The sequence below is a fragment of the Aegilops tauschii genome, unplaced genomic scaffold (assembly GCF_002575655.3).
Source record: "Aegilops tauschii subsp. strangulata cultivar AL8/78 unplaced genomic scaffold, Aet v6.0 ptg000574l_obj, whole genome shotgun sequence".
Classification (NCBI taxonomy): domain Eukaryota; kingdom Viridiplantae; phylum Streptophyta; class Magnoliopsida; order Poales; family Poaceae; genus Aegilops; species Aegilops tauschii.
Window position 1 is genome coordinate 167,936 of NW_027332812.1, and position 20,370 is coordinate 188,305.

The 20,370-nt window shown below is 51.1% G+C and overlaps 47 non-coding genes and 1 pseudogene across 47 annotated transcripts; all 48 read right to left on the minus strand.

Annotated features, from left to right (window-relative positions):
* Positions 1-245: 245 nt before the first annotated feature.
* Positions 246-364, minus strand: LOC141032350 (5S ribosomal RNA). Its single transcript, XR_012194350.1, has one exon. It is a non-coding gene; the product is annotated as a 5S ribosomal RNA (ribosomal RNA).
* Positions 365-666: 302 nt separating this feature from the next.
* LOC141032024 (5S ribosomal RNA) lies at positions 667-785 on the minus strand. The gene has a single exon (XR_012194033.1). It is a non-coding gene; the product is annotated as a 5S ribosomal RNA (ribosomal RNA).
* A 302-nt stretch (positions 786-1,087) lies between these two features.
* Positions 1,088-1,206, minus strand: LOC141032351 (5S ribosomal RNA). Its single transcript, XR_012194351.1, has one exon. It is a non-coding gene; the product is annotated as a 5S ribosomal RNA (ribosomal RNA).
* Positions 1,207-1,508: 302 nt separating this feature from the next.
* Positions 1,509-1,627, minus strand: LOC141032352 (5S ribosomal RNA). Its single transcript, XR_012194352.1, has one exon. It is a non-coding gene; the product is annotated as a 5S ribosomal RNA (ribosomal RNA).
* A 302-nt stretch (positions 1,628-1,929) lies between these two features.
* LOC141032353 (5S ribosomal RNA) lies at positions 1,930-2,048 on the minus strand. The gene has a single exon (XR_012194353.1). It is a non-coding gene; the product is annotated as a 5S ribosomal RNA (ribosomal RNA).
* A 302-nt stretch (positions 2,049-2,350) lies between these two features.
* LOC141032466 (5S ribosomal RNA) lies at positions 2,351-2,469 on the minus strand. Its single transcript, XR_012194464.1, has one exon. It is a non-coding gene; the product is annotated as a 5S ribosomal RNA (ribosomal RNA).
* A 302-nt stretch (positions 2,470-2,771) lies between these two features.
* LOC141032520 (5S ribosomal RNA) lies at positions 2,772-2,890 on the minus strand. Its single transcript, XR_012194516.1, has one exon. It is a non-coding gene; the product is annotated as a 5S ribosomal RNA (ribosomal RNA).
* A 287-nt stretch (positions 2,891-3,177) lies between these two features.
* LOC141032355 (5S ribosomal RNA) lies at positions 3,178-3,296 on the minus strand. Its single transcript, XR_012194355.1, has one exon. It is a non-coding gene; the product is annotated as a 5S ribosomal RNA (ribosomal RNA).
* Positions 3,297-3,598: 302 nt separating this feature from the next.
* LOC141032356 (5S ribosomal RNA) lies at positions 3,599-3,717 on the minus strand. Its single transcript, XR_012194356.1, has one exon. It is a non-coding gene; the product is annotated as a 5S ribosomal RNA (ribosomal RNA).
* Positions 3,718-4,019: 302 nt separating this feature from the next.
* Positions 4,020-4,138, minus strand: LOC141032357 (5S ribosomal RNA). Its single transcript, XR_012194357.1, has one exon. It is a non-coding gene; the product is annotated as a 5S ribosomal RNA (ribosomal RNA).
* A 302-nt stretch (positions 4,139-4,440) lies between these two features.
* Positions 4,441-4,559, minus strand: LOC141032468 (5S ribosomal RNA). Its single transcript, XR_012194466.1, has one exon. It is a non-coding gene; the product is annotated as a 5S ribosomal RNA (ribosomal RNA).
* Positions 4,560-4,861: 302 nt separating this feature from the next.
* On the minus strand, positions 4,862-4,980 carry LOC141032358 (5S ribosomal RNA). Its single transcript, XR_012194358.1, has one exon. It is a non-coding gene; the product is annotated as a 5S ribosomal RNA (ribosomal RNA).
* A 287-nt stretch (positions 4,981-5,267) lies between these two features.
* On the minus strand, positions 5,268-5,386 carry LOC141032359 (5S ribosomal RNA). Its single transcript, XR_012194359.1, has one exon. It is a non-coding gene; the product is annotated as a 5S ribosomal RNA (ribosomal RNA).
* Positions 5,387-5,688: 302 nt separating this feature from the next.
* Positions 5,689-5,807, minus strand: LOC141032360 (5S ribosomal RNA). The gene has a single exon (XR_012194360.1). It is a non-coding gene; the product is annotated as a 5S ribosomal RNA (ribosomal RNA).
* Positions 5,808-6,109: 302 nt separating this feature from the next.
* Positions 6,110-6,228, minus strand: LOC141032028 (5S ribosomal RNA). The gene has a single exon (XR_012194036.1). It is a non-coding gene; the product is annotated as a 5S ribosomal RNA (ribosomal RNA).
* Positions 6,229-6,530: 302 nt separating this feature from the next.
* Positions 6,531-6,649, minus strand: LOC141032361 (5S ribosomal RNA). Its single transcript, XR_012194361.1, has one exon. It is a non-coding gene; the product is annotated as a 5S ribosomal RNA (ribosomal RNA).
* A 301-nt stretch (positions 6,650-6,950) lies between these two features.
* On the minus strand, positions 6,951-7,069 carry LOC141032464 (5S ribosomal RNA). Its single transcript, XR_012194462.1, has one exon. It is a non-coding gene; the product is annotated as a 5S ribosomal RNA (ribosomal RNA).
* Positions 7,070-7,371: 302 nt separating this feature from the next.
* LOC141032362 (5S ribosomal RNA) lies at positions 7,372-7,490 on the minus strand. Its single transcript, XR_012194362.1, has one exon. It is a non-coding gene; the product is annotated as a 5S ribosomal RNA (ribosomal RNA).
* A 302-nt stretch (positions 7,491-7,792) lies between these two features.
* On the minus strand, positions 7,793-7,911 carry LOC141032364 (5S ribosomal RNA). Its single transcript, XR_012194363.1, has one exon. It is a non-coding gene; the product is annotated as a 5S ribosomal RNA (ribosomal RNA).
* Positions 7,912-8,213: 302 nt separating this feature from the next.
* LOC141032365 (5S ribosomal RNA) lies at positions 8,214-8,332 on the minus strand. The gene has a single exon (XR_012194364.1). It is a non-coding gene; the product is annotated as a 5S ribosomal RNA (ribosomal RNA).
* A 302-nt stretch (positions 8,333-8,634) lies between these two features.
* Positions 8,635-8,753, minus strand: LOC141032367 (5S ribosomal RNA). Its single transcript, XR_012194366.1, has one exon. It is a non-coding gene; the product is annotated as a 5S ribosomal RNA (ribosomal RNA).
* Positions 8,754-9,055: 302 nt separating this feature from the next.
* LOC141032368 (5S ribosomal RNA) lies at positions 9,056-9,174 on the minus strand. The gene has a single exon (XR_012194367.1). It is a non-coding gene; the product is annotated as a 5S ribosomal RNA (ribosomal RNA).
* A 302-nt stretch (positions 9,175-9,476) lies between these two features.
* Positions 9,477-9,595, minus strand: LOC141032369 (5S ribosomal RNA). The gene has a single exon (XR_012194368.1). It is a non-coding gene; the product is annotated as a 5S ribosomal RNA (ribosomal RNA).
* Positions 9,596-9,897: 302 nt separating this feature from the next.
* LOC141032370 (5S ribosomal RNA) lies at positions 9,898-10,016 on the minus strand. The gene has a single exon (XR_012194369.1). It is a non-coding gene; the product is annotated as a 5S ribosomal RNA (ribosomal RNA).
* Positions 10,017-10,318: 302 nt separating this feature from the next.
* LOC141032371 (5S ribosomal RNA) lies at positions 10,319-10,437 on the minus strand. The gene has a single exon (XR_012194370.1). It is a non-coding gene; the product is annotated as a 5S ribosomal RNA (ribosomal RNA).
* Positions 10,438-10,739: 302 nt separating this feature from the next.
* LOC141032373 (5S ribosomal RNA) lies at positions 10,740-10,858 on the minus strand. Its single transcript, XR_012194372.1, has one exon. It is a non-coding gene; the product is annotated as a 5S ribosomal RNA (ribosomal RNA).
* Positions 10,859-11,160: 302 nt separating this feature from the next.
* LOC141032374 (5S ribosomal RNA) lies at positions 11,161-11,279 on the minus strand. The gene has a single exon (XR_012194373.1). It is a non-coding gene; the product is annotated as a 5S ribosomal RNA (ribosomal RNA).
* Positions 11,280-11,581: 302 nt separating this feature from the next.
* On the minus strand, positions 11,582-11,700 carry LOC141032375 (5S ribosomal RNA). Its single transcript, XR_012194374.1, has one exon. It is a non-coding gene; the product is annotated as a 5S ribosomal RNA (ribosomal RNA).
* A 302-nt stretch (positions 11,701-12,002) lies between these two features.
* Positions 12,003-12,121, minus strand: LOC141032527 (5S ribosomal RNA). Its single transcript, XR_012194523.1, has one exon. It is a non-coding gene; the product is annotated as a 5S ribosomal RNA (ribosomal RNA).
* A 302-nt stretch (positions 12,122-12,423) lies between these two features.
* LOC141032531 (5S ribosomal RNA) lies at positions 12,424-12,542 on the minus strand. Its single transcript, XR_012194527.1, has one exon. It is a non-coding gene; the product is annotated as a 5S ribosomal RNA (ribosomal RNA).
* A 302-nt stretch (positions 12,543-12,844) lies between these two features.
* Positions 12,845-12,963, minus strand: LOC141032376 (5S ribosomal RNA). The gene has a single exon (XR_012194375.1). It is a non-coding gene; the product is annotated as a 5S ribosomal RNA (ribosomal RNA).
* Positions 12,964-13,265: 302 nt separating this feature from the next.
* Positions 13,266-13,384, minus strand: LOC141032018 (5S ribosomal RNA). Its single transcript, XR_012194027.1, has one exon. It is a non-coding gene; the product is annotated as a 5S ribosomal RNA (ribosomal RNA).
* Positions 13,385-13,686: 302 nt separating this feature from the next.
* On the minus strand, positions 13,687-13,805 carry LOC141032469 (5S ribosomal RNA). The gene has a single exon (XR_012194467.1). It is a non-coding gene; the product is annotated as a 5S ribosomal RNA (ribosomal RNA).
* A 302-nt stretch (positions 13,806-14,107) lies between these two features.
* LOC141032521 (5S ribosomal RNA) lies at positions 14,108-14,226 on the minus strand. Its single transcript, XR_012194517.1, has one exon. It is a non-coding gene; the product is annotated as a 5S ribosomal RNA (ribosomal RNA).
* Positions 14,227-14,528: 302 nt separating this feature from the next.
* On the minus strand, positions 14,529-14,647 carry LOC141032471 (5S ribosomal RNA). Its single transcript, XR_012194468.1, has one exon. It is a non-coding gene; the product is annotated as a 5S ribosomal RNA (ribosomal RNA).
* Positions 14,648-14,949: 302 nt separating this feature from the next.
* Positions 14,950-15,066, minus strand: LOC141032033 (5S ribosomal RNA; annotated as a pseudogene).
* Positions 15,067-15,329: 263 nt separating this feature from the next.
* On the minus strand, positions 15,330-15,448 carry LOC141032377 (5S ribosomal RNA). Its single transcript, XR_012194376.1, has one exon. It is a non-coding gene; the product is annotated as a 5S ribosomal RNA (ribosomal RNA).
* A 302-nt stretch (positions 15,449-15,750) lies between these two features.
* Positions 15,751-15,869, minus strand: LOC141032379 (5S ribosomal RNA). Its single transcript, XR_012194378.1, has one exon. It is a non-coding gene; the product is annotated as a 5S ribosomal RNA (ribosomal RNA).
* Positions 15,870-16,171: 302 nt separating this feature from the next.
* LOC141032380 (5S ribosomal RNA) lies at positions 16,172-16,290 on the minus strand. The gene has a single exon (XR_012194379.1). It is a non-coding gene; the product is annotated as a 5S ribosomal RNA (ribosomal RNA).
* A 302-nt stretch (positions 16,291-16,592) lies between these two features.
* Positions 16,593-16,711, minus strand: LOC141032381 (5S ribosomal RNA). Its single transcript, XR_012194380.1, has one exon. It is a non-coding gene; the product is annotated as a 5S ribosomal RNA (ribosomal RNA).
* A 302-nt stretch (positions 16,712-17,013) lies between these two features.
* LOC141032382 (5S ribosomal RNA) lies at positions 17,014-17,132 on the minus strand. The gene has a single exon (XR_012194381.1). It is a non-coding gene; the product is annotated as a 5S ribosomal RNA (ribosomal RNA).
* A 302-nt stretch (positions 17,133-17,434) lies between these two features.
* Positions 17,435-17,553, minus strand: LOC141032383 (5S ribosomal RNA). The gene has a single exon (XR_012194382.1). It is a non-coding gene; the product is annotated as a 5S ribosomal RNA (ribosomal RNA).
* A 302-nt stretch (positions 17,554-17,855) lies between these two features.
* Positions 17,856-17,974, minus strand: LOC141032384 (5S ribosomal RNA). The gene has a single exon (XR_012194383.1). It is a non-coding gene; the product is annotated as a 5S ribosomal RNA (ribosomal RNA).
* A 302-nt stretch (positions 17,975-18,276) lies between these two features.
* On the minus strand, positions 18,277-18,395 carry LOC141032385 (5S ribosomal RNA). The gene has a single exon (XR_012194384.1). It is a non-coding gene; the product is annotated as a 5S ribosomal RNA (ribosomal RNA).
* Positions 18,396-18,697: 302 nt separating this feature from the next.
* LOC141032386 (5S ribosomal RNA) lies at positions 18,698-18,816 on the minus strand. The gene has a single exon (XR_012194385.1). It is a non-coding gene; the product is annotated as a 5S ribosomal RNA (ribosomal RNA).
* Positions 18,817-19,118: 302 nt separating this feature from the next.
* On the minus strand, positions 19,119-19,237 carry LOC141032387 (5S ribosomal RNA). Its single transcript, XR_012194386.1, has one exon. It is a non-coding gene; the product is annotated as a 5S ribosomal RNA (ribosomal RNA).
* A 302-nt stretch (positions 19,238-19,539) lies between these two features.
* LOC141032388 (5S ribosomal RNA) lies at positions 19,540-19,658 on the minus strand. The gene has a single exon (XR_012194387.1). It is a non-coding gene; the product is annotated as a 5S ribosomal RNA (ribosomal RNA).
* Positions 19,659-19,960: 302 nt separating this feature from the next.
* LOC141032390 (5S ribosomal RNA) lies at positions 19,961-20,079 on the minus strand. The gene has a single exon (XR_012194389.1). It is a non-coding gene; the product is annotated as a 5S ribosomal RNA (ribosomal RNA).
* Between the last annotated feature and the right edge of the window lie 291 nt (positions 20,080-20,370).

Here is a 20,370-nt window from a genome sequence, read left to right on the forward strand (position 1 = left end):
ACGATTGCACATTCCTTTGGCCGCTCCCGCTCAACTACGGAGACGAGTTTTACCACGGTTCAACCGCACCAGTGCCTATTTACCATGGTTTCGACCCCTTTCAGAACACGCTTGCCGCCGCTAGACGCGTGAATAATGAGCAGCGAGCTAAAACTTACCGTAAACGTGCAAAATAATAAAACGTGCTAAACATACGTCGCGCTCGTGCGTTTTGTTTTGCACGCGGTGCAAAACAAATTAAAAAGGGAATGCAACACGAGGACTTCCCAGGAGGTCACCCATCCTAGTACTACTCTCGCCCAAGCACGCTTAACTTCGGAGTTCTGATGGGATCCGGTGCTTTAGTGCTGGTATGATCGCATCCGACATGTTACCCCCGTCTTCGTCCCTTATGCTTGCCCCTCCCAGCTCCACTACACACACGATTGCACATTCCTTTGGCCGCTCCCGCTCAACTACGGAGACGAGTTTTACCACGGTTCAACCGCACCAGTGCCTATTTACCATGGTTTCGACCCCTTTCAGAACACGCTTGCCGCCGCTAGACGCGTGAATAATGAGCAGCGAGCTAAAACTTACCGTAAACGTGCAAAATAATAAAACGTGCTAAACATACGTCGCGCTCGTGCGTTTTGTTTTGCACGCGGTGCAAAACAAATTAAAAAGGGAATGCAACACGAGGACTTCCCAGGAGGTCACCCATCCTAGTACTACTATCGCCCGAGCACGCTTAACTTCGGAGTTCTGATGGGATCCGGTGCTTTAGTGCTGGTATGATCGCATCCGACATGTTACCCCCGTCTTCGTCCCTTATGCTTGCCCCTCCCAGCTCCACTACACACACGATTGCACATTCCTTTGGCCGCTCCCGCTCAACTACGGAGACGAGTTTTACCACGGTTCAACCGCACCAGTGCCTATTTACCATGGTTTCGACCCCTTTCAGAACACGCTTGCCGCCGCTAGACGCGTGAATAATGAGCAGCGAGCTAAAACTTACCGTAAACGTGCAAAATAATAAAACGTGCTAAACATACGTCGCGCTCGTGCGTTTTGTTTTGCACGCGGTGCAAAACAAATTAAAAAGGGAATGCAACACGAGGACTTCCCAGGAGGTCACCCATCCTAGTACTACTCTCGCCCAAGCACGCTTAACTTCGGAGTTCTGATGGGATCCGGTGCTTTAGTGCTGGTATGATCGCATCCGACATGTTACCCCCGTCTTCGTCCCTTATGCTTGCCCCTCCCAGCTCCACTACACACACGATTGCACATTCCTTTGGCCGCTCCCGCTCAACTACGGAGACGAGTTTTACCACGGTTCAACCGCACCAGTGCCTATTTACCATGGTTTCGACCCCTTTCAGAACACGCTTGCCGCCGCTAGACGCGTGAATAATGAGCAGCGAGCTAAAACTTACCGTAAACGTGCAAAATAATAAAACGTGCTAAACATACGTCGCGCTCGTGCGTTTTGTTTTGCACGCGGTGCAAAACAAATTAAAAAGGGAATGCAACACGAGGACTTCCCAGGAGGTCACCCATCCTAGTACTACTCTCGCCCAAGCACGCTTAACTTCGGAGTTCTGATGGGATCCGGTGCTTTAGTGCTGGTATGATCGCATCCGACATGTTACCCCCGTCTTCGTCCCTTATGCTTGCCCCTCCCAGCTCCACTACACACACGATTGCACATTCCTTTGGCCGCTCCCGCTCAACTACGGAGACGAGTTTTACCACGGTTCAACCGCACCAGTGCCTATTTACCATGGTTTCGACCCCTTTCAGAACACGCTTGCCGCCGCTAGACGCGTCAATAATGAGCAGCGAGCTAAAACTTACCGTAAACGTGCAAAATAATAAAACGTGCTAAACATACGTCGCGCTCGTGCGTTTTGTTTTGCACGCGGTGCAAAACAAATTAAAAAGGGAATGCAACACGAGGACTTCCCAGGAGGTCACCCATCCTAGTACTACTCTCGCCCAAGCACGCTTAACTTCGGAGTTCTGATGGGATCCGGTGCTTTAGTGCTGGTATGATCGCATCCGACATGTTACCCCCGTCTTCGTCCCTTATGCTTGCCCCTCCCAGCTCCACTACACACACGATTGCACATTCCTTTGGCCGCTCCCGCTCAACTACGGAGACGAGTTTTACCACGGTTCAACCGCACCAGTGCCTATTTACCATGGTTTCGACCCCTTTCAGAACACGCTTGCCGCCGCTAGACGCGTGAATAATGAGCAGCGAGCTAAAACTTACCGTAAACGTGCAAAATAATAAAACGTGCTAAACATACGTCGCGCTCGTGCGTTTTGTTTTGCACGCGGTGCAAAACAAATTAAAAAGGGAATGCAACACGAGGACTTCCCAGGAGGTCACCCATCCTAGTACTACTCTCGCCCGAGCACGCTTAACTTCGGAGTTCTGATGGGATCCGGTGCTTTAGTGCTGGTATGATCGCATCCGACATGTTACCCCCGTCTTCGTCCCTTATGCTTGCCCCTCCCAGCTCCACTACACACACGATTGCACATTCCTTTGGCCGCTCCCGCTCAACTACGGAGACGAGTTTTACCACGGTTCAACCGCACCAGTGCCTATTTACCATGGTTTCGACCCCTTTCAGAACACGCTTGCCGCCGCTAGACGCGTGAATAATGAGCAGCGAGCTAAAACTTACCGTAAACGTGCAAAATAATAAAACGTGCTAAACATACGTCGCGCTCGTGCGTTTTGTTTTGCACGCGGTGCAAAACAAATTAAAAAGGGAATGCAACACGAGGACTTCCCAGGAGGTCACCCATCCTAGTACTACTCTCGCCCAAGCACGCTTAACTTCGGAGTTCTGATGGGATCTGGTGCTTTAGTGCTGGTATGATCGCATCCGACATGTTACCCCCGTCTTCGTCCCTTATGCTTGCCCCTCCCAGCTCCACTACACACACGATTGCACATTCCTTTGGCCGCTCCCGCTCAACTACGGAGACGAGTTTTACCACGGTTCAACCGCACCAGTGCCTATTTACCATGGTTTCGACCCCTTTCAGAACACGCTTGCCGCCGCTAGACGCGTGAATAATGAGCAGCGAGCTAAAACTTACCGTAAACGTGCAAAATAATAAAACGTGCTAAACATACGTCGCGCTCGTGCGTTTTGTTTACAAATTAAAAAGGGAATGCAACACGAGGACTTCCCAGGAGGTCACCCATCCTAGTACTACTCTCGCCCAAGCACGCTTAACTTCGGAGTTCTGATGGGATCCGGTGCTTTAGTGCTGGTATGATCGCATCCGACATGTTACCCCCGTCTTCGTCCCTTATGCTTGCCCCTCCCAGCTCCACTACACACACGATTGCACATTCCTTTGGCCGCTCCCGCTCAACTACGGAGACGAGTTTTACCACGGTTCAACCGCACCAGTGCCTATTTACCATGGTTTCGACCCCTTTCAGAACACGCTTGCCGCCGCTAGACGCGTGAATAATGAGCAGCGAGCTAAAACTTACCGTAAACGTGCAAAATAATAAAACGTGCTAAACATACGTCGCGCTCGTGCGTTTTGTTTTGCACGCGGTGCAAAACAAATTAAAAAGGGAATGCAACACGAGGACTTCCCAGGAGGTCACCCATCCTAGTACTACTCTCGCCCAAGCACGCTTAACTTCGGAGTTCTGATGGGATCCGGTGCTTTAGTGCTGGTATGATCGCATCCGACATGTTACCCCCGTCTTCGTCCCTTATGCTTGCCCCTCCCAGCTCCACTACACACACGATTGCACATTCCTTTGGCCGCTCCCGCTCAACTACGGAGACGAGTTTTACCACGGTTCAACCGCACCAGTGCCTATTTACCATGGTTTCGACCCCTTTCAGAACACGCTTGCCGCCGCTAGACGCGTGAATAATGAGCAGCGAGCTAAAACTTACCGTAAACGTGCAAAATAATAAAACGTGCTAAACATACGTCGCGCTCGTGCGTTTTGTTTTGCACGCGGTGCAAAACAAATTAAAAAGGGAATGCAACACGAGGACTTCCCAGGAGGTCACCCATCCTAGTACTACTCTCGCCCAAGCACGCTTAACTTCGGAGTTCTGATGGGATCCGGTGCTTTAGTGCTGGTATGATCGCATCCGACATGTTACCCCCGTCTTCGTCCCTTATGCTTGCCCCTCCCAGCTCCACTACACACACGATTGCACATTCCTTTGGCCGCTCCCGCTCAACTACGGAGACGAGTTTTACCACGGTTCAACCGCACCAGTGCCTATTTACCATGGTTTCGACCCCTTTCAGAACACGCTTGCCGCCGCTAGACGCGTGAATAATGAGCAGCGAGCTAAAACTTACCGTAAACGTGCAAAATAATAAAACGTGCTAAACATACGTCGCGCTCGTGCGTTTTGTTTTGCACGCGGTGCAAAACAAATTAAAAAGGGAATGCAACACGAGGACTTCCCAGGAGGTCACCCATCCTAGTACTACTCTCGCCCGAGCACGCTTAACTTCGGAGTTCTGATGGGATCCGGTGCTTTAGTGCTGGTATGATCGCATCCGACATGTTACCCCCGTCTTCGTCCCTTATGCTTGCCCCTCCCAGCTCCACTACACACACGATTGCACATTCCTTTGGCCGCTCCCGCTCAACTACGGAGACGAGTTTTACCACGGTTCAACCGCACCAGTGCCTATTTACCATGGTTTCGACCCCTTTCAGAACACGCTTGCCGCCGCTAGACGCGTGAATAATGAGCAGCGAGCTAAAACTTACCGTAAACGTGCAAAATAATAAAACGTGCTAAACATACGTCGCGCTCGTGCGTTTTGTTTTGCACGCGGTGCAAAACAAATTAAAAAGGGAATGCAACACGAGGACTTCCCAGGAGGTCACCCATCCTAGTACTACTCTCGCCCAAGCACGCTTAACTTCGGAGTTCTGATGGGATCCGGTGCTTTAGTGCTGGTATGATCGCATCCGACATGTTACCCCCGTCTTCGTCCCTTATGCTTGCCCCTCCCAGCTCCACTACACACACGATTGCACATTCCTTTGGCCGCTCCCGCTCAACTACGGAGACGAGTTTTACCACGGTTCAACCGCACCAGTGCCTATTTACCATGGTTTCGACCCCTTTCAGAACACGCTTGCCGCCGCTAGACGCGTGAATAATGAGCAGCGAGCTAAAACTTACCGTAAACGTGCAAAATAATAAAACGTGCTAAACATACGTCGCGCTCGTGCGTTTTGTTTACAAATTAAAAAGGGAATGCAACACGAGGACTTCCCAGGAGGTCACCCATCCTAGTACTACTCTCGCCCAAGCACGCTTAACTTCGGAGTTCTGATGGGATCCGGTGCTTTAGTGCTGGTATGATCGCATCCGACATGTTACCCCCGTCTTCGTCCCTTATGCTTGCCCCTCCCAGCTCCACTACACACACGATTGCACATTCCTTTGGCCGCTCCCGCTCAACTACGGAGACGAGTTTTACCACGGTTCAACCGCACCAGTGCCTATTTACCATGGTTTCGACCCCTTTCAGAACACGCTTGCCGCCGCTAGACGCGTGAATAATGAGCAGCGAGCTAAAACTTACCGTAAACGTGCAAAATAATAAAACGTGCTAAACATACGTCGCGCTCGTGCGTTTTGTTTTGCACGCGGTGCAAAACAAATTAAAAAGGGAATGCAACACGAGGACTTCCCAGGAGGTCACCCATCCTAGTACTACTCTCGCCCAAGCACGCTTAACTTCGGAGTTCTGATGGGATCCGGTGCTTTAGTGCTGGTATGATCGCATCCGACATGTTACCCCCGTCTTCGTCCCTTATGCTTGCCCCTCCCAGCTCCACTACACACACGATTGCACATTCCTTTGGCCGCTCCCGCTCAACTACGGAGACGAGTTTTACCACGGTTCAACCGCACCAGTGCCTATTTACCATGGTTTCGACCCCTTTCAGAACACGCTTGCCGCCGCTAGACGCGTGAATAATGAGCAGCGAGCTAAAACTTACCGTAAACGTGCAAAATAATAAAACGTGCTAAACATACGTCGCGCTCGTGCGTTTTGTTTTGCACGCGGTGCAAAACAAATTAAAAAGGGAATGCAACACGAGGACTTCCCAGGAGGTCACCCATCCTAGTACTACTCTCGCCCAAGCACGCTTAACTTCGGAGTTAAGATGGGATCCGGTGCTTTAGTGCTGGTATGATCGCATCCGACATGTTACCCCCGTCTTCGTCCCTTATGCTTGCCCCTCCCAGCTCCACTACACACACGATTGCACATTCCTTTGGCCGCTCCCGCTCAACTACGGAGACGAGTTTTACCACGGTTCAACCGCACCAGTGCCTATTTACCATGGTTTCGACCCCTTTCAGAACACGCTTGCCGCCGCTAGACGCGTGAATAATGAGCAGCGAGCTAAAACTTACCGTAAACGTGCAAAATAATAAAACGTGCTAAACATACGTCGCGCTCGTGCGTTTTGTTTTGCACGCGGTGCAAAACAAATTAAAAAGGGAATGCAACACGAGGACTTCCCAGGAGGTCACCCATCCTAGTACTACTCTCGCCCAAGCACGCTTAACTTCGGAGTTCTGATGGGATCCGGTGCTTTAGTGCTGGTATGATCGCATCCGACATGTTACCCCCGTCTTCGTCCCTTATGCTTGCCCCTCCCAGCTCCACTACACACACGATTGCACATTCCTTTGGCCGCTCCCGCTCAACTACGGAGACGAGTTTTACCACGGTTCAACCGCACCAGTGCCTATTTACCATGGTTTCGACCCCTTTCAGAACACGCTTGCCGCCGCTAGACGCGTGAATAATGAGCAGCGAGCTAAAACTTACCGTAAACGTGCAAAATAATAAAACGTGCTAAACATACGTCGCGCTCGTGCGTTTGTTTTGCACGCGGTGCAAAACAAATTAAAAAGGGAATGCAACACGAGGACTTCCCAAGAGGTCACCCATCCTAGTACTACTCTCGCCCAAGCACGCTTAACTTCGGAGTTCTGATGGGATCCGGTGCTTTAGTGCTGGTATGATCGCATCCGACATGTTACCCCCGTCTTCGTCCCTTATGCTTGCCCCTCCCAGCTCCACTACACACACGATTGCACATTCCTTTGGCCGCTCCCGCTCAACTACGGAGACGAGTTTTACCACAGTTCAACCGCACCAGTGCCTATTTACCATGGTTTCGACCCCTTTCAGAACACGCTTGCCGCCGCTAGACGCGTGAATAATGAGCAGCGAGCTAAAACTTACCGTAAACGTGCAAAATAATAAAACGTGCTAAACATACGTCGCGCTCGTGCGTTTTGTTTTGCACGCGGTGCAAAAAAAATTAAAAAGGGAATGCAACACGAGGACTTCCCAGGAGGTCACCCATCCTAGTACTACTCTCGCCCAAGCACGCTTAACTTCGGAGTTCTGATGGGATCCGGTGCTTTAGTGCTGGTATGATCGCATCCGACGTGTTACCCCCGTCTTCGTCCCTTATGCTTGCCCCTCCCAGCTCCACTACACACACGATTGCACATTCCTTTGGCCGCTCCCGCTCAACTAAGGAGACGAGTTTTACCACGGTTCAACCGCACCAGTGCCTATTTACCATGGTTTCGACCCCTTTCAGAACACGCTTGCCGCCGCTAGACGCGTGAATAATGAGCAGCGAGCTAAAACTTACCGTAAACGTGCAAAATAATAAAACGTGCTAAACATACGTCGCGCTCGTGCGTTTTGTTTTGCACGCGGTGCAAAACAAATTAAAAAGGGAATGCAACACGAGGACTTCCCAGGAGGTCACCCATCCTAGTACTACTCTCGCCCAAGCACGCTTAACTTCGGAGTTCTGATGGGATCCGGTGCTTTAGTGCTGGTATGATCGCATCCGACATGTTACCCCCGTCTTCGTCCCTTATGCTTGCCCCTCCCAGCTCCACTACACACACGATTGCACATTCCTTTGGCCGCTCCCGCTCAACTACGGAGACGAGTTTTACCACGGTTCAACCGCACCAGTGCCTATTTACCATGGTTTCGACCCCTTTCAGAACACGCTTGCCGCCGCTAGACGCGTGAATAATGAGCAGCGAGCTAAAACTTACCGTAAACGTGCAAAATAATAAAACGTGCTAAACATACGTCGCGCTCGTGCGTTTTGTTTTGCACGCGGTGCAAAACAAATTAAAAAGGGAATGCAACACGAGGACTTCCCAGGAGGTCACCCATCCTAGTACTACTCTCGCCCAAGCACGCTTAACTTCGGAGTTCTGATGGGATCCGGTGCTTTAGTGCTGGTATGATCGCATCCGACATGTTACCCCCGTCTTCGTCCCTTATGCTTGCCCCTCCCAGCTCCACTACACACACGATTGCACATTCCTTTGGCCGCTCCCGCTCAACTACGGAGACGAGTTTTACCACGGTTCAACCGCACCAGTGCCTATTTACCATGGTTTCGACCCCTTTCAGAACACGCTTGCCGCCGCTAGACGCGTGAATAATGAGCAGCGAGCTAAAACTTACCGTAAACGTGCAAAATAATAAAACGTGCTAAACATACGTCGCGCTCGTGCGTTTTGTTTTGCACGCGGTGCAAAACAAATTAAAAAGGGAATGCAACACGAGGACTTCCCAGGAGGTCACCCATCCTAGTACTACTCTCGCCCAAGCACGCTTAACTTCGGAGTTCTGATGGGATCCGGTGCTTTAGTGCTGGTATGATCGCATCCGACATGTTACCCCCGTCTTCGTCCCTTATGCTTGCCCCTCCCAGCTCCACTACACACACGATTGCACATTCCTTTGGCCGCTCCCGCTCAACTACGGAGACGAGTTTTACCACGGTTCAACCGCACCAGTGCCTATTTACCATGGTTTCGACCCCTTTCAGAACACGCTTGCCGCCGCTAGACGCGTGAATAATGAGCAGCGAGCTAAAACTTACCGTAAACGTGCAAAATAATAAAACGTGCTAAACATACGTCGCGCTCGTGCGTTTTGTTTTGCACGCGGTGCAAAACAAATTAAAAAGGGAATGCAACACGAGGACTTCCCAGGAGGTCACCCATCCTAGTACTACTCTCGCCCAAGCACGCTTAACTTCGGAGTTCTGATGGGATCCGGTGCTTTAGTGCTGGTATGATCGCATCCGACATGTTACCCCCGTCTTCGTCCCTTATGCTTGCCCCTCCCAGCTCCACTACACACACGATTGCACATTCCTTTGGCCGCTCCCGCTCAACTACGGAGACGAGTTTTACCACGGTTCAACCGCACCAGTGCCTATTTACCATGGTTTCGACCCCTTTCAGAACACGCTTGCCGCCGCTAGACGCGTGAATAATGAGCAGCGAGCTAAAACTTACCGTAAACGTGCAAAATAATAAAACGTGCTAAACATACGTCGCGCTCGTGCGTTTTGTTTTGAACGCGGTGCAAAACAAATTAAAAAGGGAATGCAACACGAGGACTTCCCAGGAGGTCACCCATCCTAGTACTACTCTCGCCCAAGCACGCTTAACTTCGGAGTTCTGATGGGATCCGGTGCTTTAGTGCTGGTATGATCGCATCCGACATGTTACCCCCGTCTTCGTCCCTTATGCTTGCCCCTCCCAGCTCCACTACACACACGATTGCACATTCCTTTGGCCGCTCCCGCTCAACTACGGAGACGAGTTTTACCACGGTTCAACCGCACCAGTGCCTATTTACCATGGTTTCGACCCCTTTCAGAACACGCTTGCCGCCGCTAGACGCGTGAATAATGAGCAGCGAGCTAAAACTTACCGTAAACGTGCAAAATAATAAAACGTGCTAAACATACGTCGCGCTCGTGCGTTTTGTTTTGCACGCGGTGCAAAACAAATTAAAAAGGGAATGCAACACGAGGACTTCCCAGGAGGTCACCCATCCTAGTACTACTCTCGCCCAAGCACGCTTAACTTCGGAGTTCTGATGGGATCCGGTGCTTTAGTGCTGGTATGATCGCATCCGACATGTTACCCCCGTCTTCGTCCCTTATGCTTGCCCCTCCCAGCTCCACTACACACACGATTGCACATTCCTTTGGCCGCTCCCGCTCAACTACGGAGACGAGTTTTACCACGGTTCAACCGCACCAGTGCCTATTTACCATGGTTTCGACCCCTTTCAGAACACGCTTGCCGCCGCTAGACGCGTGAATAATGAGCAGCGAGCTAAAACTTACCGTAAACGTGCAAAATAATAAAACGTGCTAAACATACGTCGCGCTCGTGCGTTTTGTTTTGCACGCGGTGCAAAACAAATTAAAAAGGGAATGCAACACGAGGACTTCCCAGGAGGTCACCCATCCTAGTACTACTCTCGCCCAAGCACGCTTAACTTCGGAGTTCTGATGGGATCCGGTGCTTTAGTGCTGGTATGATCGCATCCGACATGTTACCCCCGTCTTCGTCCCTTATGCTTGCCCCTCCCAGCTCCACTACACACACGATTGCACATTCCTTTGGCCGCTCCCGCTCAACTACGGAGACGAGTTTTACCACGGTTCAACCGCACCAGTGCCTATTTACCATGGTTTCGACCCCTTTCAGAACACGCTTGCCGCCGCTAGACGCGTGAATAATGAGCAGCGAGCTAAAACTTACCGTAAACGTGCAAAATAATAAAACGTGCTAAACATACGTCGCGCTCGTGCGTTTTGTTTTGCACGCGGTGCAAAACAAATTAAAAAGGGAATGCAACACGAGGACTTCCCAGGAGGTCACCCATCCTAGTACTACTCTCGCCCAAGCACGCTTAACTTCGGAGTTCTGATGGGATCCGGTGCTTTAGTGCTGGTATGATCGCATCCGACATGTTACCCCCGTCTTCGTCCCTTATGCTTGCCCCTCCCAGCTCCACTACACACACGATTGCACATTCCTTTGGCCGCTCCCGCTCAACTACGGAGACGAGTTTTACCACGGTTCAACCGCACCAGTGCCTATTTACCATGGTTTCGACCCCTTTCAGAACACGCTTGCCGCCGCTAGACGCATGAATAATGAGCAGCGAGCTAAAACTTACCGTAAACGTGCAAAATAATAAAACGTGCTAAACATACGTCGCGCTCGTGCGTTTTGTTTTGCACGCGGTGCAAAACAAATTAAAAAGGGAATGCAACACGAGGACTTCCCAGGAGGTCACCCATCCTAGTACTACTCTCGCCCAAGCACGCTTAACTTCGGAGTTCTGATGGGATCCGGTGCTTTAGTGCTGGTATGATCGCATCCGACATGTTACCCCCGTCTTCGTCCCTTATGCTTGCCCCTCCCAGCTCCACTACACACACGATTGCACATTCCTTTGGCCGCTCCCGCTCAACTACGGAGACGAGTTTTACCACGGTTCAACCGCACCAGTGCCTATTTACCATGGTTTCGACCCCTTTCAGAACACGCTTGCCGCCGCTAGACGCGTGAATAATGAGCAGCGAGCTAAAACTTACCGTAAACGTGCAAAATAATAAAACGTGCTAAACATACGTCGCGCTCGTGCGTTTTGTTTTGCACGCGGTGCAAAACAAATTAAAAAGGGAATGCAACACGAGGACTTCCCAGGAGGTCACCCATCCTAGTACTACTCTCGCCCAAGCACGCTTAACTTCGGAGTTCTGATGGGATCCGGTGCTTTAGTGCTGGTATGATCGCATCCGACATGTTACCCCCGTCTTCGTCCCTTATGCTTGCCCCTCCCAGCTCCACTACACACACGATTGCACATTCCTTTGGCCGCTCCCGCTCAACTACGGAGACGAGTTTTACCACGGTTCAACCGCACCAGTGCCTATTTACCATGGTTTCGACCGCTTTCAGAACACGCTTGCCGCCGCTAGACGCGTGAATAATGAGCAGCGAGCTAAAACTTACCGTAAACGTGCAAAATAATAAAACGTGCTAAACATACGTCGCGCTCGTGCGTTTTGTTTTGCACGCGGTGCAAAACAAATTAAAAAGGGAATGCAACACGAGGACTTCCCAGGAGGTCACCCATCCTAGTACTACTCTCGCCCAAGCATGCTTAACTTCGGAGTTCTGATGGGATCCGGTGCTTTAGTGCTGGTATGATCGCATCCGACATGTTACCCCCGTCTTCGTCCCTTATGCTTGCCCCTCCCAGCTCCACTACACACACGATTGCACATTCCTTTGGCCGCTCCCGCTCAACTACGGAGACGAGTTTTACCACGGTTCAACCGCACCAGTGCCTATTTACCATGGTTTCGACCCCTTTCAGAACACGCTTGCCGCCGCTAGACGCGTGAATAATGAGCAGCGAGCTAAAACTTACCGTAAACGTGCAAAATAATAAAACGTGCTAAACATACGTCGCGCTCGTGCGTTTTGTTTTGCACGCGGTGCAAAACAAATTAAAAAGGGAATGCAACACGAGGACTTCCCAGGAGGTCACCCATCCTAGAACTACTCTCGCCCAAGCACGCTTAACTTCGGAGTTCTGATGGGATCCGGTGCTTTAGTGCTGGTATGATCGCATCCGACATGTTACCCCCGTCTTCGTCCCTTATGCTTGCCCCTCCCAGCTCCACTACACACACGATTGCACATTCCTTTGGCCGCTCCCGCTCAACTACGGAGACGAGTTTTACCACGGTTCAACCGCACCAGTGCCTATTTACCATGGTTTCGACCCCTTTCAGAACACGCTTGCCGCCGCTAGACGCGTGAATAATGAGCAGCGAGCTAAAACTTACCGTAAACGTGCAAAATAATAAAACGTGCTAAACATACGTCGCGCTCGTGCGTTTTGTTTTGCACGCGGTGCAAAACAAATTAAAAAGGGAATGCAACACGAGGACTTCCCAGGAGGTCACCCATCCTAGTACTACTCTCGCCCAAGCACGCTTAACTTCGGAGTTCTGATGGGATCCGGTGCTTTAGTGCTGGTATGATCGCATCCGACATGTTACCCCCGTCTTCGTCCCTTATGCTTGCCCCTCCCAGCTCCACTACACACACGATTGCACATTCCTTTGGCCGCTCCCGCTCAACTACGGAGACGAGTTTTACCACGGTTCAACCGCACCAGTGCCTATTTACCATGGTTTCGACCCCTTTCAGAACACGCTTGCCGCCGCTAGACGCGTGAATAATGAGCAGCGAGCTAAAACTTACCGTAAACGTGCAAAATAATAAAACGTGCTAAACATACGTCGCGCTCGTGCGTTTTGTTTTGCACGCGGTGCAAAACAAATTAAAAAGGGAATGCAACACGAGGACTTCCCAGGAGGTCACCCATCCTAGTACTACTCTCGCCCAAGCACGCTTAACTTCGGAGTTTTGATGGGATCCGGTGCTTTAGTGCTGGTATGATCGCATCCGACATGTTACCCCTGTCTTCGTCCCTTATGCTTGCCCCTCCCAGCTCCACTACACACACGATTGCACATTCCTTTGGCCGCTCCCGCTCAACTACGGAGACGAGTTTTACCACGGTTCAACCGCACCAGTGCCTATTTACCATGGTTTCGACCCCTTTCAGAACACGCTTGCCGCCGCTAGACGCGTGAATAATGAGCAGCGAGCTAAAACTTACCGTAAACGTGCAAAATAATAAAACGTGCTAAACATACGTCGCGCTCGTGCGTTTTGTTTTGCACGCGGTGCAAAACAAATTAAAAAGGGAATGCAACACGAGGACTTCCCAGGAGGTCACCCATCCTAGTACTACTCTCGCCCGAGCACGCTTAACTTCGGAGTTCTGATGGGATCCGGTGCTTTAGTGCTGGTATGATCGCATCCGACATGTTACCCCCGTCTTCGTCCCTTATGCTTGCCCCTCCCAGCTCCACTACACACACGATTGCACATTCCTTTGGCCGCTCCCGCTCAACTACGGAGACGAGTTTTACCACGGTTCAACCGCACCAGTGCCTATTTACCATGGTTTCGACCCCTTTCAGAACACGCTTGCCGCCGCTAGACGCGTGAATAATGAGCAGCGAGCTAAAACTTACCGTAAACGTGCAAAATAATAAAACGTGCTAAACATACGTCGCGCTCGTGCGTTTTGTTTTGCACGCGGTGCAAAACAAATTAAAAAGGGATTGCAACACGAGGACTTCCCAGGAGGTCACCCATCCTAGTACTACTCTCGCCCAAGCACGCTTAACTTCGGAGTTCTGATGGGATCCGGTGCTTTAGTGCTGGTATGATCGCATCCGACATGTTACCCCCGTCTTCGTCCCTTATGCTTGCCCCTCCCAGCTCCACTACACACACGATTGCACATTCCTTTGGCCGCTCCCGCTCAACTACGGAGACGAGTTTTACCACGGTTCAACCGCACCAGTGCCTATTTACCATGGTTTCGACCCCTTTCAGAACACGCTTGCCGCCGCTAGACGCGTGAATAATGAGCAGCGAGCTAAAACTTACCGTAAACGTGCAAAATAATAAAACGTGCTAAACATACGTCGCGCTCGTGCGTTTTGTTTTGCACGCGGTGCAAAACAAATTAAAAAGGGAATGCAACACGAGGACTTCCCAGGAGGTCACCCATCCTAGTACTACTCTCGCCCGAGCACGCTTAACTTCGGAGTTCTGATGGGATCCGGTGCTTTAGTGCTGGTATGATCGCATCCGACATGTTACCCCCGTCTTCGTCCCTTATGCTTGCCCCTCCCAGCTCCACTACACACACGATTGCACATTCCTTTGGCCGCTCCCGCTCAACTACGGAGACGAGTTTTACCACGGTTCAACCGCACCAGTGCCTATTTACCATGGTTTCGACCCCTTTCAGAACACGCTTGCCGCCGCTAGACGCGTGAATAATGAGCAGCGAGCTAAAACTTACCGTAAACGTGCAAAATAATAAAACGTGCTAAACATACGTCGCGCTCGTGCGTTTTGTTTTGCACGCGGTGCAAAACAAATTAAAAAGGGAATGCAACACGAGGACTTCCCAGGAGGTCACCCATCCTAGTACTACTCTCGCCCAAGCACGCTTAACTTCGGAGTTCTGATGGTACCCCCGTCTTCGTCCCTTATGCTTGCCCCTCCCAGCTCCACTACACACACGATTGCACATTCCTTTGGCCGCTCCCGCTCAACTACGGAGACGAGTTTTACCACGGTTCAACCGCACCAGTGCCTATTTACCATGGTTTCGACCCCTTTCAGAACACGCTTGCCGCCGCTAGACGCGTGAATAATGAGCAGCGAGCTAAAACTTACCGTAAACGTGCAAAATAATAAAACGTGCTAAACATACGTCGCGCTCGTGCGTTTTGTTTTGCACGCGGTGCAAAACAAATTAAAAAGGGAATGCAACACGAGGACTTCCCAGGAGGTCACCCATCCTAGTACTACTCTCGCCCAAGCACGCTTAACTTCGGAGTTCTGATGGGATCCGGTGCTTTAGTGCTGGTATGATCGCATCCGACATGTTACCCCCGTCTTCGTCCCTTATGCTTGCCCCTCCCAGCTCCACTACACACACGATTGCACATTCCTTTGGCCGCTCCCGCTCAACTACGGAGACGAGTTTTACCACGGTTCAACCGCACCAGTGCCTATTTACCATGGTTTCGACCCCTTTCAGAACACGCTTGCCGCCGCTAGACGCGTGAATAATGAGCAGCGAGCTAAAACTTACCGTAAACGTGCAAAATAATAAAACGTGCTAAACATACGTCGCGCTCGTGCGTTTTGTTTTGCACGCGGTGCAAAACAAATTAAAAAGGGAATGCAACACGAGGACTTCCCAGGAGGTCACCCATCCTAGTACTACTCTCGCCCAAGCACGCTTAACTTCGGAGTTCTGATGGGATCCGGTGCTTTAGTGCTGGTATGATCGCATCCGACATGTTACCCCCGTCTTCGTCCCTTATGCTTGCCCCTCCCAGCTCCACTACACACACGATTGCACATTCCTTTGGCCGCTCCCGCTCAACTACGGAGACGAGTTTTACCACGGTTCAACCGCACCAGTGCCTATTTACCATGGTTTCGACCCCTTTCAGAACACGCTTGCCGCCGCTAGACGCGTGAATAATGAGCAGCGAGCTAAAACTTACCGTAAACGTGCAAAATAATAAAACGTGCTAAACATACGTCGCGCTCGTGCGTTTTGTTTTGCACGCGGTGCAAAACAAATTAAAAAGGGAATGCAACACGAGGACTTCCCAGGAGGTCACCCATCCTAGTACTACTCTCGCCCAAGCACGCTTAACTTCGGAGTTCTGATGGGATCCGGTGCTTTAGTGCTGGTATGATCGCATCCGACATGTTACCCCCGTCTTCGTCCCTTATGCTTGCCCCTCCCAGCTCCACTACACACACGATTGCACATTCCTTTGGCCGCTCCCGCTCAACTACGGAGACGAGTTTTACCACGGTTCAACCGCACCAGTGCCTATTTACCATGGTTTCGACCCCTTTCAGAACACGCTTGCCGCCGCTAGACGCGTGAATAATGAGCAGCGAGCTAAAACTTACCGTAAACGTGCAAAATAATAAAACGTGCTAAACATACGTCGCGCTCGTGCGTTTTGTTTTGCACGCGGTGCAAAACAAATTAAAAAGGGAATGCAACACGAGGACTTCCCAGGAGGTCACCCATCCTAGTACTACTCTCGCCCAAGCACGCTTAACTTCGGAGTTCTGATGGGATCCGGTGCTTTAGTGCTGGTATGATCGCATCCGACATGTTACCCCCGTCTTCGTCCCTTATGCTTGCCCCTCCCAGCTCCACTACACACACGATTGCACATTCCTTTGGCCGCTCCCGCTCAACTACGGAGACGAGTTTTACCACGGTTCAACCGCACCAGTGCCTATTTACCATGGTTTCGACCCCTTTCAGAACACGCTTGCCGCCGCTAGACGCGTGAATAATGAGCAGCGAGCTAAAACTTACCGTAAACGTGCAAAATAATAAAACGTGCTAAACATACGTCGCGCTCGTGCGTTTTGTTTTGCACGCGGTGCAAAACAAATTAAAAAGGGAATGCAACACGAGGACTTCCCAGGAGGTCACCCATCCTAGTACTACTCTCGCCCAAGCACGCTTAACTTCGGAGTTCTGATGGGATCCGGTGCTTTAGTGCTGGTATGATCGCATCCGACATGTTACCCCCGTCTTCGTCCCTTATGCTTGCCCCTCCCAGCTCCACTACACACACGATTGCACATTCCTTTGGCCGCTCCCGCTCAACTACGGAGACGAGTTTTACCACGGTTCAACCGCACCAGTGCCTATTTACCATGGTTTCGACCCCTTTCAGAACACGCTTGCCGCCGCTAGACGCGTGAATAATGAGCAGCGAGCTAAAACTTACCGTAAACGTGCAAAATAATAAAACGTGCTAAACATACGTCGCGCTCGTGCGTTTTGTTTTGCACGCGGTGCAAAACAAATTAAAAAGGGAATGCAACACGAGGACTTCCCAGGAGGTCACCCATCCTAGTACTACTCTCGCCCAAGCACGCTTAACTTCGGAGTTCTGATGGGATCCGGTGCTTTAGTGCTGGTATGATCGCATCCGACATGTTACCCCCGTCTTCGTCCCTTATGCTTGCCCCTCCCAGCTCCACTACACACACGGTTGCACATTCCTTTGGCCGCTCCCGCTCAACTACGGAGACGAGTTTTACCACGGTTCAACCGCACCAGTGCCTATTTACCATGGTTTCGACCCCTTTCAGAACACGCTTGCCGCCGCTAGACGCGTGAATAATGAGCAGCGAGCTAAAACTTACCGTAAACGTGCAAAATAATAAAACGTGCTAAACATACGTCGCGCTCGTGCGTTTTGTTTTGCACGCGGTGCAAAACAAATTAAAAAGGGAATGCAACACGAGGACTTCCCAGGAGGTCACCCATCCTAGTACTACTCTCGCCCAAGCACGCTTAACTTCGGAGTTCTGATGGGATCCGGTGCTTTAGTGCTGGTATGATCGCATCCGACATGTTACCCCCGTCTTCGTCCCTTATGCTTGCCCCTCCCAGCTCCACTACACACACGGTTGCACATTCCTTTGGCCGCTCCCGCTCAACTACGGAGACGAGTTTTACCACGGTTCAACCGCACCAGTGCCTATTTACCATGGTTTCGACCCCTTTCAGAACACGCTTGCCGCCGCTAGACGCGTGAATAATGAGCAGCGAGCTAAAACTTACCGTAAACGTGCAAAATAATAAAACGTGCTAAACATACGTCGCGCTCGTGCGTTTTGTTTTGCACGCGGTGCAAAACAAATTAAAAAGGGAATGCAACACGAGGACTTCCCAGGAGGTCACCCATCCTAGTACTACTCTCGCCCAAGCACGCTTAACTTCGGAGTTCTGATGGGATCCGGTGCTTTAGTGCTGGTATGATCGCATCCGACATGTTACCCCCGTCTTCGTCCCTTATGCTTGCCCCTCCCAGCTCCACTACACACACGGTTGCACATTCCTTTGGCCGCTCCCGCTCAACTACGGAGACGAGTTTTACCACGGTTCAACCGCACCAGTGCCTATTTACCATGGTTTCGACCCCTTTCAGAACACGCTTGCCGCCGCTAGACGCGTGAATAATGAGCAGCGAGCTAAAACTTACCGTAAACGTGCAAAATAATAAAACGTGCTAAACATACGTCGCGCTCGTGCGTTTTGTTTTGCACGCGGTGCAAAACAAATTAAAAAGGGAATGCAACACGAGGACTTCCCAGGAGGTCACCCATCCTAGTACTACTCTCGCCCAAGCACGCTTAACTTCGGAGTTCTGATGGGATCCGGTGCTTTAGTGCTGGTATGATCGCATCCGACATGTTACCCCCGTCTTCGTCCCTTATGCTTGCCCCTCCCAGCTCCACTACACACACGGTTGCACATTCCTTTGGCCGCTCCCGCTCAACTACGGAGACGAGTTTTACCACGGTTCAACCGCACCAGTGCCTATTTACCATGGTTTCGACCCCTTTCAGAACACGCTTGCCGCCGCTAGACGCGTGAATAATGAGCAGCGAGCTAAAACTTACCGTAAACGTGCAAAATAATAAAACGTGCTAAACATACGTCGCGCTCGTGCGTTTTGTTTTGCACGCGGTGCAAAACAAATTAAAAAGGGAATGCAACACGAGGACTTCCCAGGAGGTCACCCATCCTAGTACTACTCTCGCCCAAGCACGCTTAACTTCGGAGTTCTGATGGGATCCGGTGCTTTAGTGCTGGTATGATCGCATCCGACATGTTACCCCCGTCTTCGTCCCTTATGCTTGCCCCTCCCAGCTCCACTACACACACGGTTGCACATTCCTTTGGCCGCTCCCGCTCAACTACGGAGACGAGTTTTACCACGGTTCAACCGCACCAGTGCCTATTTACCATGGTTTCGACCCCTTTCAGAACACGCTTGCCGCCGCTAGACGCGTGAATAATGAGCAGCGAGCTAAAACTTACCGTAAACGTGCAAAATAATAAAACGTGCTAAACATACGTCGCGCTCGTGCGTTTTGTTTTGCACGCGGTGCAAAACAAATTAAAAAGGGAATGCAACACGAGGACTTCCCAGGAGGTCACCCATCCTAGTACTACTCTCGCCCAAGCACGCTTAACTTCGGAGTTCTGATGGGATCCGGTGCTTTAGTGCTGGTATGATCGCATCCGACATGTTACCCCCGTCTTCGTCCCTTATGCTTGCCCCTCCCAGCTCCACTACACACACGATTGCGCATTCCTTTGGCCGCTCCCGCTCAACTACGGAGACGAGTTTTACCACGGTTCAACCGCACCAGTGCCTATTTACCATGGTTTCGACCCCTTTCAGAACACGCTTGCCGCCGCTAGACGCGTGAATAATGAGCAGCGAGCTAAAACTTACCGTAAACGTGCAAAATAATAAAACGTGCTAAACATACGTCGCGCTCGTGCGTTTTGTTTTGCACGCGGTGCAAAACAAATTAAAAAGGGAATGCAACACGAGGACTTCCCAGGAGGTCACCCATCCTAGTACTACTCTCGCCCAAGCACGCTTAACTTCGGAGTTCTGATGGGATCCGGTGCTTTAGTGCTGGTATGATCGCATCCGACATGTTACCCCCGTCTTCGTCCCTTATGCTTGCCCCTCCCAGCTCCACTACACACACGATTGCGCATTCCTTTGGCCGCTCCCGCTCAACTACGGAGACGAGTTTTACCACGGTTCAACCGCACCAGTGCCTATTTACCATGGTTTCGACCCCTTTCAGAACACGCTTGCCGCCGCTAGACGCGTGAATAATGAGCAGCGAGCTAAAACTTACCGTAAACGTGCAAAATAATAAAACGTGCTAAACATACGTCGCGCTCGTGCGTTTTGTTTTGCACGCGGTGCAAAAC